Here is a 16,247-nt window from a genome sequence, read left to right as displayed (position 1 = left end):
AGAATGGTAGGCTCCATGGAAGCCCTTTACAAAAACTTGTGATAGGAAGTTTTGATGATGAACAGACTTTGCAACAACCTGAGTTGCAAAATGAACCAATTTTACAATGCTTCCAGAATGCAGTTAGTGAAACAAAGATGAAGATATCAGTCTTCTCCCAGGGAGTGAAGAACAGGAGTGTGAAGAGGATGATTCAGAGACAGAGGCTAGTGGCCAGGAGGACCTAGAAGATTTAGAGGAGGAGGAGGAAGTGTCAGATATGGGTGGTGACAATCCTGATGTGAGTGAGAGAGCAAACTCAAGCAAATGCGATCTGAGGAAAAGCCCAGTTTTCAGTGCTGAGAATTCTGACCTTGACTTTGGTATCAACAAATTTGGAACAGCAGAGCAAGGTACAAAACAAAACCAAGAGAAAAGTCCACAGTAGACGAGAAATTCTTCCAACTCTTTGAAACGAAGGCTTGTTTAGAAAACAGAGGAAAAGAAGAGGAATGAAAAGATGATGATGATGGTGAGGTGGACGATACTGATTGTTTTTTAAGATAGTGATTCTGATGAAGGTGAAGGGGGGCTGTTTGGAAGTAAAAAACTTAAAGTTTTGAGAGGAGAGAGCACTTTTTTCCTCCTCAAATTAGCTTTTGTTCTGTTTTTCTAGGAGAGATGTAATTGTAGTTAGAAAATTTAGAGCTAAGAAATACTGTGCTCTATCTTATCAGTTATAAATGAATCTGTACTTCCATTCAGTTTATGTTTCATTTGTTCTTCTAATAGTTTTATAGTAATGCTTTTAGTTGCCAATTTCACCTAATAACTATTTTTGGCTTATAGTATTATTAAGTTGGAAAGTAATGTAGACATACAGTATACATACAAATATATATGCATGTGTTAGTGATGTATTTTTCTATTCCTAATTAATAGTTAAAAAAATATTTTTATTTTAGTCAGGTAAAAAAAAGTTCCAGAAATGTGAAGTACAAAGATTTTTTGGATCCAGTTGAAAGTGATGAAGACATGGCAAGTGACCATAATGATGAGCTGGGTTCCAACAAGATGATGAAATTGCTGAAGAAGAAGCAGAATAACTAAGCATTTCTGAAATGTGAGTATTTTCAACCATCCTTTACAATGTGAGCTAGAATTACCCAATTATGTATCTGTACTTGTGGTTTTCACATATGTTTGTTTTAAGAAGTTAGATTCTCTCCTATCAGATATTCTCAAGATAGCCAGAGAAAAGTCTCTGGATTTAAAGGGACATTAGAGATCAATTAATGAAGAAAAATATTACTGGCAGTAGCAATCAAACCTTTCTTACCAGGAACTTTGATTTGGTTTTGTGCCCCAAAAATCCTGTTATTTTTGTGAGATAGGAGGTTTGTATTATAGATTGATGAATAATTTATTTTCTATATATTGGACACTTTTTGTTCTGTTTCTTCCATAGCATTTCACTGAAATGATACCTTCTCTTCCTTAATACCTGAATAATTTTGGAAGTTCTGAGTATTTGGTTGCATTAGGCGTATAAAAGAAGAACTTTATTAAGGGAAAATATATTTCCTTTTGTTTTTCTAATGGAAAGCAGAATATTTCTTTTGATAAGAGCTTTGGTAGTGTAGGGATGAAGATGATGACCTGGAAGAAAGTGAAGACAGTAAACAATGTAAAGAAAGCTTGAAAAGAGTGACCTTTGCTTTGCCAGATGATGAGGCAACTGAAGATGCAGGTGTTTTAAATGTAAAGAAAAATTCTGATGAAGTTAAATCCTCTTTTGAAAAAAGACAGGAAAAGGTAATTAGGAATTTAAGGAAGTTTTAATATGCTTGACATGATTGTGGAACTCAGACTACTAACAAATATTCCCTATTTTTCTTTTTTCTTCTTTTTTTTGATGGAGTCTTGCTCTGTCACCTAGGCTGGAGTGCAGTGGTGCAATCTCGGCTCACTGCAGCCTCTGACTCCTGGGTTCAAGTGATTCTGCCTCAGCCTCCTGAGTAGCTGAGACTAGAGGTGCATTCCACCATGCCTGGCTAATTTTTGTGTTTTTAGAAGACATGGGGTTTTACCGTGTTGGCCAGGCTGGTCTCGAACTCCTGACCTCAGGTGATCCTCCTGCCTCGGCCTCCAAAAGTGCTGAGGTTACAGGTGTGAGCCACTGTACCTCAGCCTTCCCTATTTTTCTTATACCTATTAACCATTCTTTGAAAACAAATATCTTGGCCAGGTGTGGTGGCTTACGCCTATAATCCTAGCACTTTGGTAGTCTGAAACGGGAGGATCACTTGAGCTGAGGAGTTGAAGACGAGCCTGGGCAACATAGTGAGACCTTGTCTCTACAAAAGATACAAAATTAGTGGGGCATGGTGGTGTATGCCTGTAGTCCAGCTACTCGGGTGGCTGAGGCGGGAGGACCACTTGAGCCCAGGAGGTCGATGCTGCAGTGAGCTACGATCATGTCACTGCTCTCCAGCCTGGGCGGTGGAGCAAGATCCGGTCTTCAAACAAACAAACAAACAAACAGAAAACTGAAAATATTGCTGCTACTCTCTAAAGCAAAAGCACGCTATATAGAGATGCCACATGGAAAGATCTGATTTGCAAAAATCAGTGCCTGCATTACCCAGCCTATAGCTTTCAATGTGGGGACTGTGTGTAAAATGGTTGTTTCTTTTCTCTCTCCTTATGTCTTTATATGTATAGCATGTCTCTCCTGACAAAGCTGTCCTGAGAGCCTCTTGTAACTGTTTTCACTGCTCTGGAGGATACCGCCTGTGTCTTTAAGGTGCTCCACAGATTTTGGTGAGTGCAAAAAATAGCTGTAATTTTAATTAATACCATAACAAACATATCTTCCAAAGTATGTCTGATTTCAGACAAGTGAAATTTCATTTAAATTTAGTAGATGTAGTCTGGCTCCAATAATTTGGCTATATTATTTATCCAATCTTAACATTTTATTATAATAAAAATAAGAATAGTGCCAGGCATAGTAGCTGACACTTGTAATCCCAGCACTTTGGGAGGCTGAGGAGGAAGGATTGCTTGAGCCCAGAAGTTTGAGACCAGCCTGGGCAACATGGTGAAACCCTGTCTCCACTAAATTTTAAAAAATGAGCTGGGCATGGTAGCGTGAGCCTATATTCTCTGCTACTCGAGGGGCTGATAGGGGATGATCACTTCAGTCCAGGAGTTCAAGGCTGCAGTGAGCTATGATTGGACTGTGGCACTTCAGCCTGGGCAACAGAGCTGGAGAATAGGCAAATAAATGATAACAAGAATATCAAAAGAATTATTTTTAAAATCTGCAAATCTAAATTAAATTCATCATTGTCAGATTGTCCCTAGAAGATAAATTCTAAGAAAAAAAAAAACATCAAGTATCAATGAGTTAGTGTCCTCCCATCCCACTCCTCCTACCCTCCCCCCACAAAAAAGAAAGAAAGGTTTGGTTTTGCTTTGAAATTAAATCAGACCTTCAAGTGAAGTTTTCAGTAAATCACGAATAATTTATTGCAATTTCCACATGTAAAGAATAAAGTAGAACTTTCAAACCTTTTTTTGAAACTGTTAGAACATGAAAACCCAAACCTGACAAAGGTACCTGGCAAAGGTAGCATTAAAACACACTCTCTCTCATTCATGACTCATGACGCAGACGTAGCCCAGTGGAAAAATTATGCCACACAACCACGTGAACCTTATTCTTTGGAATCACTATTAGAAGATCTGGTATGATTCCTGGTTGCAAGACGTTAAGGAGAAAATACATGGTTCCCTCCATATATGTTAGAAAGACATTTGATAAAATTCAATATTTACTTCTATTTTTTTTTTTTTACTCCTAGTGGATTATAAACACATCTAGCCAAAAGCTGCCATCATGCATGATGGGTGAAATTCTACAAACATCCCTTTAAGATCCGGAATAAGGTAAAAGGTCCAGTGTTACAGTTATCCCTGTTAATTAACACTAACAGTTATTAACCACATAAGCCAGTGAAACTACAAAAGATAAGAGATTAGGAAAACTGGCAGGAGCCATGGTTCACACCTTTAATCCCAGCACTTTGGGAGTTCAGGAGCTCACAGCACTTGAGCTCAGGAGTTTGAGACCAGCCTGGGCAACGTGGTAAGACCTCATCTCTGCAAAAAAATACAAAATGAGCTGGGCGTGTTATATGCACCTGTGGTCCCAGCTACTTGGGAGTCTGAGGTGAGAGGACTGCTTGAGCCTGGGAGGCAGAGGCTGCAAGGAGCTGAGATGGTGTAACTGTCCTCCAGCTTGGGCAACAGGGCAAGACTCTGTTTCAAAAAAAAAAAAAAAAAAAAAAGATTAGGGATACCAAAATGAAAATACTAGTGTTTGGAGAGAAAACTGAATGGATAAACTGATTCTATATGGAGAAAATAAGAGAATTCTCTAAGGTAGCTGGAAAAGCTGGCATTTTATACACTGAAGTCATAATTGTTGTCTTTTGGAAGTTAGAGATAATAAGAATTTGAATTTAGAGTCAAAAGTTTCAAGCTCCATCAAATACTAATATCCTAATCAAAGAATTACTCGGCCGAGCCTGGTGGCTCATGCCTGTAATCCCAGCACTTTGGGAGGCTAAGGTGGGCGGATCATGAGGTCAGGAGATCCAGATCATCCTGGCTAACACGCTGAAACACCATCTCTACTGAAAATACAAAAAATTAGCTGAGGGTGGTGGCGGGCGCCTGTGGTCCCAGCTACTCAGGAGGCTGAGGCAGGAGAATGGTGTGAACCCAGGAGGTGGAGCTTGCCATGAGCCTAGATCATGCCACTGCACTCCAGCCTGGGTGACAGAGTGAGAGACTCCATCTCAAAAAAAAAAAAAATTACTTAACTTTAGGATGCTCTAATAATCAAAATTGATAGTGGCTTGTGAACGGATAGATCACTTGAGTAGAATAGAGCCTAGAAATAAACCCAAATGCTTCTACGGGAGGTTAGTATATTATAAACATGACATTTTAAATCAATGAGGAGAAGAAATCATTTGCAGCTCACCCCACCATAGGCAGCAGGAATAGGAAATCACTGGCAGAATAAAAAGACAGTAAGAACAGAATTGTAGAACAGTACATTTCTTGCTTCCCCACTTTTCAAAGTATTTTTTGCTTTTACACAAGTATAAGTGTAATATTATTTTCTAAGTGTATACTCATTCTTTTGTCTCTTTCTTAGATGAATGAAAAAAATTATATCTTTTGAAAAAGAGGTGTTAGAATAAAGCCTCGGCAGCGTCAGGGGGCAGTGACAGCACAGAAGAGGCCAGAGAACAGCCTCCTGGAGGAGACCCTGCGCTGTGACCATGCTGTCCGGATGGGTTCGGTGCGCTCTTCTACAGAGTGTTCAATTCTGTGCTTTTTCTTTAGTTCCCTTTCATAGAAACATTTGGGGTGATGTTTCTTTTCCCTCAACTTTTTAGTTTAAAAACTTGCAAACACAGAAATGTTGATAAAATAATACAGTGAACATCTGTATGCTATTCAACTGGATTCACTAGTTAACGTTTTGTCATATTTGTTTTCTCTCTTCCGTGTATGAAAGATTGTATATGTGCCCTTTTTCCCCCTGAATCATTTCAAAGTAAATTGCCAGTATCAGAGCATTTCACTGTTAGGTACTTTTGCAGCTATCTTCTAAGAACCAGGACATTCTCCTATATAATCACAATACCATTGATCTCCCCAAAAAATTTAACATCAATACACTAATGATACATGACATGTAGATTATAATCAGCTTTCTTGCAGTAATCTGTTCAGAAGGCTTGCATCCTGTGACCATCCACTGATTAAATTTTGAACTCTAATTTGAAACCCTTGTCATCTCACTGCCTTCTTTCTTATACCCATTAAGTTAAAATGAGCTCTCATCTTATTTCAGTGGAAAAGAGAATGGAAAAGAGGGGAAGAGTCCCTAGGTACCTGGGATAAAGTATGAACACTTACTACCCTACGTATTCTAGTTCTGTAGTTTTCAAACTCCAGGGAGCATCTCAAGGCTTATTAAAGCACCGATAGCTGTCCCTCTTGCCCACTTTCTGATTCAGGAGGTGTGGGGCTGGCCCAGGAATCTGCATGTCTAACAAGTTCCCACGTGTTGCTGATGGTGAGGGTCTCAGGACTACAATGCAAGAATTAGTGGTTTAGTGGATATCTACCTAATGAATACATGCTGTATTTCCTTTAGCACCTGTGATTACAGAGGAAACACCTTTCAACTGGAAGATATCATTAAACAGGATAAGATATCAGGTCAGTAAGAATTAAATGTAACTTAATTGAAATGTCACTGAAATTTTTAGAAATAATATGTCAGGCCTGGCACAGTGGCTCATGTCTGTAATCCTAGCACTTTGGGAGGCCAAGGCAGACATATCCCTTGAGGTCAGGAGTTTGAGACCAGCCTGTCCAACATGGTAAAACTCTCTCTTTACTAAAAATACAAAAATTAGCTGGGCATGTTGGTACATGCCTGTAGACCCAGCTACTCAGGAGGCTGAGCCAGGGGAATCGCTTGAACTCGGAAGATGGAGGTTGCAGTGAGCTGAGATGCACCACTGCACTCCAGCCTGGGCAACAGAGCGAGACTCCATCTCAACATAAATAAATAAATAAATTAATTAATTAATTAAAAAAATAAAGGGAGGATGGGGCAGCTTTGCATACTGCATGGCCTGAAAATGGGCTGATTTCCCTCAAGAGGCAGGGATTTAAGCTCTCTAGCCTACATGGGATATATACAGGAGAAAAAAGAAGAAAAAGAAAAGAAATGTAAATATAATCCCCCTGATTATAAAGGAAATCACATTCTTTTTGTAAAAATTTGGATGACAAAACATAAAGAATATATCTTCAATTTTGCCACTCAACACATTCTGGTTTGTTGCTTTTTACACTTTTTATGCCTAGAAGCATTTTAAAAAGGAGAATTGTAATATATGGTCTTTTGTCACTGACTATATTTTAAGCATGTTTCTATGGGAGAAATACATCCTGGCATCATCATTTTTAATATCTGCATGTATGTTAAGTGAATCGTTGCCACCCCAGAGTGAATTTCCTTCCATATACATTTTAATGGACTCGAGTAAGGATTTTTGCACCAAATTCATAGAAGTAGAATTTCTAGAGGAAAATAATATAAAACAGTTTTAGGAATTTTAAAAGAAATGTTCAAATGATCTTGTAGGATTATTGGTTCAGTTTATACTCCCACCAACAGGGACAGAGCTCCAGGTTCCCCCTTCCATTTGTCATCTTTGCTGCTCTTTAAGCAGAACATCTCATTGTTTTCATTACATTTCTTTGATTTCTAGTGCTTTTGAATCTTTTTCATATGCTCATTGGCCATTTTTTTTTTCTTGTGGGAAGTGCCGGTTTCTCCATTGCCCATTTTCTGCTGGAAATCATTCATTTTTTTTTTCTGAGTAATTTTAAAGATTTCTTTATAGGCTAAGGATACAAGCCTTTTATCTGTCATTGAAGTTACAAAGACTTTCTCCCAGTAAGTAATTTGTCATTTCACTTTATTTATTTATTTTTGCTAGCAAAGCACCAAAGTCAAATTTCACTTTTTATCCTGCTGAATGAAAACATTTTAACTTAGTGATTTTAGTGGAAACAGGAGCAGGACAGAATGTAATATCTAGATCTCACTCTGTCACCCCGACTAGAGTGCAGTGGCATGATCATAGCTACTGCAGCCTCAAACTCCTGGGCTCAAGCAATTTTCCCACCTCAGCCTCCCAAGTAGCTCTAGGTGTGTGTCGCCATGCCCAGCTAATTTTTAAATTTTTTGTAGAGATGTGAATTCGCTATGCTGCCCAGGCTGGTTTTGAACTCCTGACTTACTGCACCTTGGCTTGCCAATATGCTGGGAGTACAGGCGTGAACTACTGCTCCCGGCCAAGAGCTTACTTTTGTTTGCTAGGAGTGTTCTTGGTTTTTTTTTTTTTTTTTTTTTTTTTTGTATTTGAGGCTTTCATGCTAGTGCTGAAGTATTACACTCACCATCTGAGGTTTACAGGACTTTTGTTTTAATATTGAACAGAGGGAACTGTTTAGTTTTGCATCTTTGCAGGTGGACAAAATGTGCCTACCAGGACTCTGCTTTGTATCCATTGAAAAGCAAGAAGTAATACAGTAAAACTTTGCCTGCCTAGAGGCTTTGGGAGAATGGAGTGTTCTGGTTTAATTCTATTAACTTGGAAGGATGAAGGTGAAAACAATTCAAAACTTTAATTTCCTATTGAATGCAATGTGAAAATATAGCCAGTGATTCCACTTTTCTTCTCTAGTAAGTTTGGACGTTCAGATCTACTTGGTCTTTTATCATAGAACTCCTAGTGTGCCTGAGTCTTACATTGTGAAGATCCTTTTCTAAAACTTTGGATGTAAGAGGATATAAATGATATTGGATGAGATCAGGCTGGATGAGAACTGATACCTGTAAATATACTTTGTAGACTAAATCTCTGATTGCCACCTGCTTTCTTATTAACTCATAAAAATAAAACACATTGGCTGAAGGGTGGAAGTAGGAAGGAGATTTATGTCTTTTAATTGCACGTCATTGTTTCATATCGAGACAGAACTTATAGTATCCCTGGCTTTGGACCTACAGAAGGAAACACATTTTTCTACCTGCTGTATGCCAGCGGTTCCTGAACACCTGGAGGGCTTATTGTAGCACGGATTGCTGGGCCCTACTCCAGAGTTTCTGAGAATTTACATGTATAAGACATTCCCAGGTGCTCCTAGTCCAGAGACTATATTTTTGAGAACCACTCTTATATACTAACTATAAATTGTAGAACTTTAGAAAAAAGCTTACTTTGGTCTGGGATAAGAAGCACACAGGTAATGGAGCAAATCATGAAAAAGTCAACCCTTGATCCCAGGTAGCAAGCACTACACAGTGACAGAACACAACTCTTGGTTTTCATGATTGCAAGTCATAGCCAAGTATCAAGTGAGAAATTCAGTTTCATTTTCAGGGCTTACAGAGGCCAGGTGATTCTAGAAAAATAGGATTTAGTGATTAACCTCATGAGAGTAGGAGTTATTTATGTCCTTTTTCTCTCCCCCATCACTTAACATTTAGCCTTATTTTAGAACGATCCTGTATTTGTTTTAAACTTGTAAAGAATGTTGAGTGCTTATTAAAGAAAGCTTTCCGTGTGTGTGTGTGCATATATATGTATGTAGGTATGTATTTAGAGACAGAGTTTCGTTGTGTAGCCCAGGCTGAAGTGCAGTGGCATGATTTTGGCTCACTGCAACCTCCACCTCCCAGGTTCAAGGGATTCTCTTGTCTCAGCCTCCCAAGTAGCTAGGATTACAGGCACCTGCCACCGTGCCCAGCTAGTTTTGTATTTTTAATAGAGACAGGGTTTCATCATGTTGGCCAAGCTGGTCTTGAACTCCTGAACTTAGGTTATCCACCCACCTCAGCATCCCAAAGTGCTGGGATTACAGGCGTGAGCCGCCACACCCATCTCAAAAGCTTTGTGTTTTTAAGGATGTTAGACAGGTTTCTTGTTTTTTTTTTAAACAAACCTTAACAATAATGTAGGCAAATAAGAGAAAGTTTTTCCAAAAAAGAGAAATGATTGTGATTATTTTATCTCATTGGAATGTTGGATAATATAGTCTACTTTATCAATCATCAAGCACACTATAAAATTTCTATTTTAATAGGATTTGTACCTCAATTGATGTAATACAATTTTTAAAGTGAAAGCCAGCCCCGCGCCTGTCCTGGAGTGGACCGGAACAGCAGTTGCATGGGCAGCTTTCCATGTGACACTACAGGTCCTTCATGACACACTGCTGTGCCATGTCTGCCCCCCCACCCCCCACCTCCCAGTAAGAGCTCTGTCTTCCTCTTTCTATAGGAAAAGAAGGCAAGCCACCAACATCAGGATGCCCTAAGGAGGGAGCTAGAGGTAAGTGGAGGGTGTGAAGTTCCCTTCTGTCCTCTGGAGAAGGTTTCTTTGCTTCTCTTTCAGCACTTGCTTGTCTTTTCTCCCAAAGGCTCAGGTTCCTACCATACGAATCCTTACATGTGAGAAAACTGAGCTTCAGACGGCACTCTATTACAGCCAGCGTGCTGTCCAGCAGTTGGAAGGTGGGAATCTGGCACCCGGTCATCCTTCAACCTGGCACTTTGACAGGCCTTTGTGGGGAGTCCTTTGGGCCGCATCTGAATATCTCTCATTCCAGGAGAGTCCAGGGATCTGGTGAGAAGCCTCCATGATTCATGGAAGTTTGCCGGAGAGTTAGAGCGGGCTCTCTCTGCTGTCGCTACACAGAAGAAGAAGGCTGACAGGGTGAGTCCAACCACCTGCCCCATCCCCTGGGAGCCCGGCTTCACAGATGGAGGAGTGAGCCTAAAAGTCCCTTCTGCAGGATGGAGTGTCCTGCCCAGAAAACAGCATGGCCATTTCTTGCTGCTTTTGTGTGTGGTGGTTAGAGGCTGACAGGGGCTGAGTCAGCTGCTGTGGGTGAGTTGGGGGGTGCTGTGGGGAGCAAGCACTGGACATAGAGCTCGCAGGCCAAGTGCCCGCCCTGCCCATACTTGACTGTGGCCTTGGCCAAGTCCCAAGTGGCGGTTAGGATACTTGTACCATAAAGGTACAGAAGAGTAGCTTGAGTATGTTATTATTTGTGTTGAGAGAGAGAGCACGTATATGTGTGTGTGTGTATTATGGTAATATACATAAAACATATTTGTAAGGATCATGAAAAACTCAGGAGAGAGGAACAGTGTTGGGGGGAGATATTTCCCTTCTGTACTTTCTGAGTTTTGGACAATGCGAATGTATCATCCTTTCAAAAAGTCAATAAAAGATTAATGTCCTCCTTCTTACCTGTGCTGCTACCCCCAGTGAAAGAACAGAGAATCAGATATATCTGGGTGTTGAAATCTCAGCTCTACGTGATCTTAGGCAAGCACTTAACCCTTTTTTTTTTTTTTTTTTTTTTTTGAGATGGAGTCTCACGCTGTTGCCCAGGCTGGAGTGCAGTGGCGTGATCTCGGCTCACTGCAAGCTCCGCCTCCTGGGTTCACGCCATTCTCCTGCCTCAGCCTCCTGAGTAGCTAGGACTACAGGCGCCCGCCACCGCGCCCGGCTAATTTTTTGTATTTTTTTTAGTAGAGACGGGGTTTCACTGTGGTCTCGATCTCCTGACCTTGTGATCCGCCCGCCTCGGCCTCCCAAAGTGCTGGGATTACAGGCTTGAGCCACCGCGCCCGGCCGGCAAGCACTTAACCCTTAATACCCCATGTTTTTCATCTACACGATAGAGGTAACAATGGTAACTGTCTCCTATGGAGGTTGTGAGGATGAAATGGGACTGTTAGCGCAGTGCCTGGTGAAGCAGTCAGTAAAGGTTCCAACAGTGGTAGTAATAACAGTAACAACCATAGCAATATTATCTGATCTCTCTGCACCCCCGTTTGCCAGCTATAAGTTCAGTCTCTTTCCCTGTCTCTTCCACCTTTACTGAGTTCTTTGAAAAACAAATGAGGGCCGGGTGCTCTGGCTCACGTCTGTAATGCCAGCGCTTTGGGACGCCGAGGCGGGCAGATCATCTGTGGTTGGGAGTTCAAGACTAGACTGACCGACATGGAGAAACCCTGTCTCTACTAAAAATACAAAATTAGCCGGGTGTGGTGGCACATACCTGTAATCCCAGCTACTCAGGAGGCTAAAGCAGGAGAATCACTTGAACCCGGGAGGCAGAAGTTGTGGTGAGAAGAGATTGCGCATTGCACTCCAGCCAGGGTAACAAGAGCCAAACTCTGCCTCAAAAAACGAACAAAAACAAAAAGAAAAAGAAAGAAACAAAACAAAGAAAGAAAAACAAATGAGACCCTGGGCTTGGAAGTGCCTTGAGAGCATGTCAGGTGTGACTGGGAGTGGGGAGTGGTGTGTGGACTGGTCACTGTGGCTGTTGTTCCTGGTCGGCCAGCCGCTCCTCTACCTGCTCTGTCCTGACTTCACCTTTCTCTATTTGCAGTACATCGAGGAGTTAACAAAGGAGAGGGACGCCCTGAGTCTGGAACTGTACAGGAACACGTAGGATGGGGGACGGTGGGATGGGAGGTCTGGGGGCTCTTAGTGTGGGGGGTGTGCTGGGAGGTGGGGGTACAGGTGAGCATGGTGAGAGGCTCATACAGGTTTTCATGTGTGCACAGGGAAGCTCTAGTGCCAGCTGTGCCACTGACTCATGGGGTAGCCTCAGGCAACTCATGTCTTCTCTCTGGCCTGCCACCTGTGATTTTTAATTCCTGGGGTCCCATCCAATGCCACGGTTCTGTGGTTGTGGGGTGAAAGTAGAGGGTTGATCACCAAAGCAGTCCTTTCTGTTCTTCGTTCATTCCTTTATCTACTGCCTCTGGTCATAGCATAACCCATGAGGAGCTGAAGGAGAAAAATGCCGAACTACAAGAAAAACTTCAACTTCTAGAATCTGAAAACTCTGAGATCCAGCTCAATGTAAAGGAGCTAGAAAGGAAGCTGGAGAGGGCCAAGCTCCTGCTGCCACAGGCAAGTGGCTGCAGCCCCGGAGGTTGCAGGATTCCCATCTGGCTGGGACCATGGTCTAGGGATCAAGCGGGATATGGGGAGGCTCCAGCCAAGAGCTAGAAAATTTGGGCCCTTGTTCTGGTCCCACCATAGAATCCTCTAGAGTGTGCTAAAAATCTGCAAATTGGGGCCCTGCCTGGGGAATCGCAATCTCAGAGTAGGGATTAACAAAATATTTTTTAAAGGATCATAGATGAAAACCATTGTTTGATAGATTACATTTATATGACTATCCCATGAGTCTGTTTCCTTCTGAGGTTCAAACCAACACTTTCACTGTTCCAGCAGCAGCTGCAGGAGGAGGCTGACCACCTGGGTAAGGAGCTGCAGAGTGTGTCCGCGAAGCTCCAAGCCCAGGTGGAAGAGAACGAGTTGTGGAACCGCCTGTACCAGCAACAGGAAGAGAAGATGTGGAGGCAGGAAGAGAAGATACGGGAGCAGGAGGAGAAGATACGGGAGCAGGAGGAGAAGATACGGGAGCAGGAGGAGAAGATGCGGAGGCAGGAGGAGAAGATATGGGAGCAGGAGGAGAAGATGCGGAGGCAGGAGGAGATGATGCGGGAGAAGAGGGAGATGATGCGGGAGCAGGAGGAGATGATGTGGGAGAAGGAGGAGATGATGCGGGAGCAGGAGGAGAAGATGCGGGAGGAGGAGGAGAAGATGTGGAGGCAGGAGGAGAAGATGTGCGAGCAGGAGGAGAAGATGTGGAGGCAGGAGGAGATGCACGAGGAGAAGGAGAAGATGAGGAGGCAGGAGGAGATGATGTGGGAGAAGGAGGAAAAGTTACGGGAGCAGGAGGAGAAGATTCGAGAGAAAGAGGGGAAGATGCGGGAGCAGGAGGTGAGGCTGTGGCAGCAGGAGGAGAAGATGCAGGAGCAGGAGGTGAGGCTGCAGGAGCTGGAGGAGAGGCTGGTGGAGCGGGGGGGGGAAGGCCGAGCTTTGGGGGAGCAGGCGGAGGTGGGTGCAAACCCTGGAGATCATACAGAACGACCTCACCACAACTTAGCAGATGGTGGTTGGCTCCCTCTGCTTTTCCACCAGTCTGTGGCCTACAGTGTAAATGGTGGGAAGAAGGGTGTGAGATTTGAGGCTGGGGAGGGAGGCATGGGCCTCTAGGCAAGGGAGGCAGTGACTTAGGCCTGGAGGAAGGGGGAAGGGGCCAGGGGCCAGGGGCCTGGGCAGGTGACAGAGCCCCTCAGTGCCCTCACTACCCCGTTTATGGGCCCAGAATCTGGAAGCCAGCCACTGCCTACCCTGACACCTATCCTGCAGGTGGAGCTGACACTCAGAGGAAGAGGAGAGAGCCCCAGGAAGAGGGGGGGACTGTTAGCAGCGTAGGATTGAGGAGTTGCAGGAGACTTTTAGAACAGCTGGTCATTATGCCGACCGGGTATCCGCACTAAGTTCGGCATAGATATGGCGACCTCCTGGGAGTGGGGGAACACCAGGGTTGCCTATGAATGGGGGAACTGGCCCAGGGCAGAAATGGAGCATGTCAGAACTCCCGTGTTGATTGGTAGTGGGACAGCACCTGGGCAACGTAGGGAGATGTTGGCTTTTCAAAAAAATAAAAGTAAAGAACAGCTGCTGATTTCCCTCTGGGGAGGGGCTGGCCAGGGTTGCACAGTGAGGGTGGGGGCAGAGGTGGGTCAATTGTTACCTCCCTTGTTGGGTTGTCTGAGGAGCCCTCTGGCCACTCCCCACAGGAGATGCACTGGACAGGGAGGAGGTGGAGGAGGAGGAGGCACCTCAGCCCATGCCAAGCATCCCAGAGGAGCTGGAGAGCCGGGAGGCCATGGTGAGCCTGACTCTGCCTACCCCAGCTTTGCCGTCTCCCTTGGGCCCCTCCCAGACCCCCTTAGCTCTTGGTTTCCCGCCTTCTGATTTCTCCGGACCCTCTAAGTCATGCAGCATCTCTGCGGGGGTGGGTGTGAGGGGGGTGTGGGCACGGGTGTGGCAACTGAGCACCTTTCCCTCCAGGTGGAGCTGGTGTTTCCGCTTGTGAGCGACCGTAACCAGGGACGTGGTGGATTGCGGGCAGCTGCCCAGGACCCTGCGGAAGAGTCTGCACCAGGGACCCCGGTCCCTCAGGAGCTCGGGGCTGCCAACAAGCAGAGTGGTGAGTAGAGCCCTTGGGCGAGGGGGGCAGGCAGGAGCAGGGCAGGGCTCGCATGGTGCTCAGTTTCCTGCCTTTCTCCCTCCAAAGATCTCTACAGCAAGCCCTGCCTGCCATTCTTCTACCGCACACGTGACAAGAAGGCAAAAATAATAAACATCTAAAAGCCAGCATCGAGGCCTGGAGAAGAGTCAGCTGCCATGTGACTGTTTACAATATAGTCAGAACACAAACCTGGAAAAAAAAAAAAAAGAAAAGAAAATTTATTTATTTTAAATTGTGGCAAAATACTGGCCAGGCACGGTGGCTCACACCTGTAATCCCAGCAATTTTGGAGGCCGAGATGAATGGACCACCTGAGGTCAGGAGTTCAAGACCAGCCTGGCCAATACAAAAATTAGCCGGGCATGGTGGCGCATGCCTGTAATCCCAGCTACTTGGGAGGCTGAGGCAGGAGAATCGCTTGAACCCGGGAGGTAGAGGTTGCAGTGAGCTGAGATCGTGCCACTGCACTCAAGCCTGGGTGACAGAGCGAGACTCCTTCTCCAAAAAAAAAAAAAAAACAATTTTCTTGCTTATCTTCCTTACATGTGTGTTTCTATTGTTTTTGGGTTTTTTTGTTTTTTTTTCTTGTTCTTTCTCATTTAGTCTTGTCTTGTCTTACAGCGTTCCTAGTAAACTTTTATCTGCCTCCAGAGAGTATTGACTTTGACTTTATGGCACACAATTGGAGTAAGCGCAGATCACCTTCGTGTAGTTTGGGACTAAGCTGGTTCAAAGCAGGCTTTAGTTTTTGTGACAGCTGGTCTATTTTTTATTCATTTGGACTCCTAGGGGTGGCCCTTCCAGGGTCCCCACCAAGGTCCCATCTCCTTACTGGGACCCAAATTCTCATGAGGTCATTTCAGTCCTGTGAGTGCCAAACATTCAGCTAGGCTCTCCAGCCTCTTAACCACCACTTCAGACACAGTTTCTTAACCTCTTAGCCCTTTGTTGTTTACCAATCACCAAATGTGGGAAAAGCACTACATACTGTCAGGGTCACCTCCTAGGCCTGGTCACTCAAGTCCTGGCTTGAAGGTAATCGAAGGTCTCCAATTACCTTCAAATAGTTTTTCTTGGTGGGGGACACATTTTTGTCCAGGTTTTTTAACTGCTGTTGTGGGAGGCTAATCTATAACAAGCTACTCTGCCTTCAGTGAAAACCTTCATGTCTTTTTTTTTTTTTTTTTTTGAGATGGAGTCCCGCTGTTGCCCAGGCTCTAATGCAGTGGCATGATCTCTGCTCACTGTAACCTCTGCCTCCTGGGTTCAAGCAATTCTCCTGCCTCAGCCTCCTGAGTAGCTGGGATTACAGGCGTGTGTCACCATATCTGGCTAATTTTTATATTTTTAATAAAGACAGGATTTAACCATGTTTTCCAGGCTGGTCTTGAGCTCCTGACTCAGGTGATATACCCTCCTTGGCCTCCCAAAGTGCTAGGATTACAGGCGTGAGCCAC

General features: G+C 43.9%; 1 pseudogene; it reads left to right on the top strand.

The window, feature by feature from the left end:
• The first annotated feature begins 133 nt into the window (after positions 1–133).
• On the top strand, positions 134–14,909 carry LOC100424282 (uncharacterized; annotated as a pseudogene).
• Positions 14,910–16,247: the final 1,338 nt, after the last annotated feature.

The sequence above is a fragment of the Macaca mulatta genome, chromosome 7 (genome assembly GCF_049350105.2).
Source record: "Macaca mulatta isolate MMU2019108-1 chromosome 7, T2T-MMU8v2.0, whole genome shotgun sequence".
Classification (NCBI taxonomy): Eukaryota; Metazoa; Chordata; class Mammalia; order Primates; family Cercopithecidae; genus Macaca; species Macaca mulatta.
This window is presented reverse-complemented; position numbering and strand designations above follow the sequence as displayed.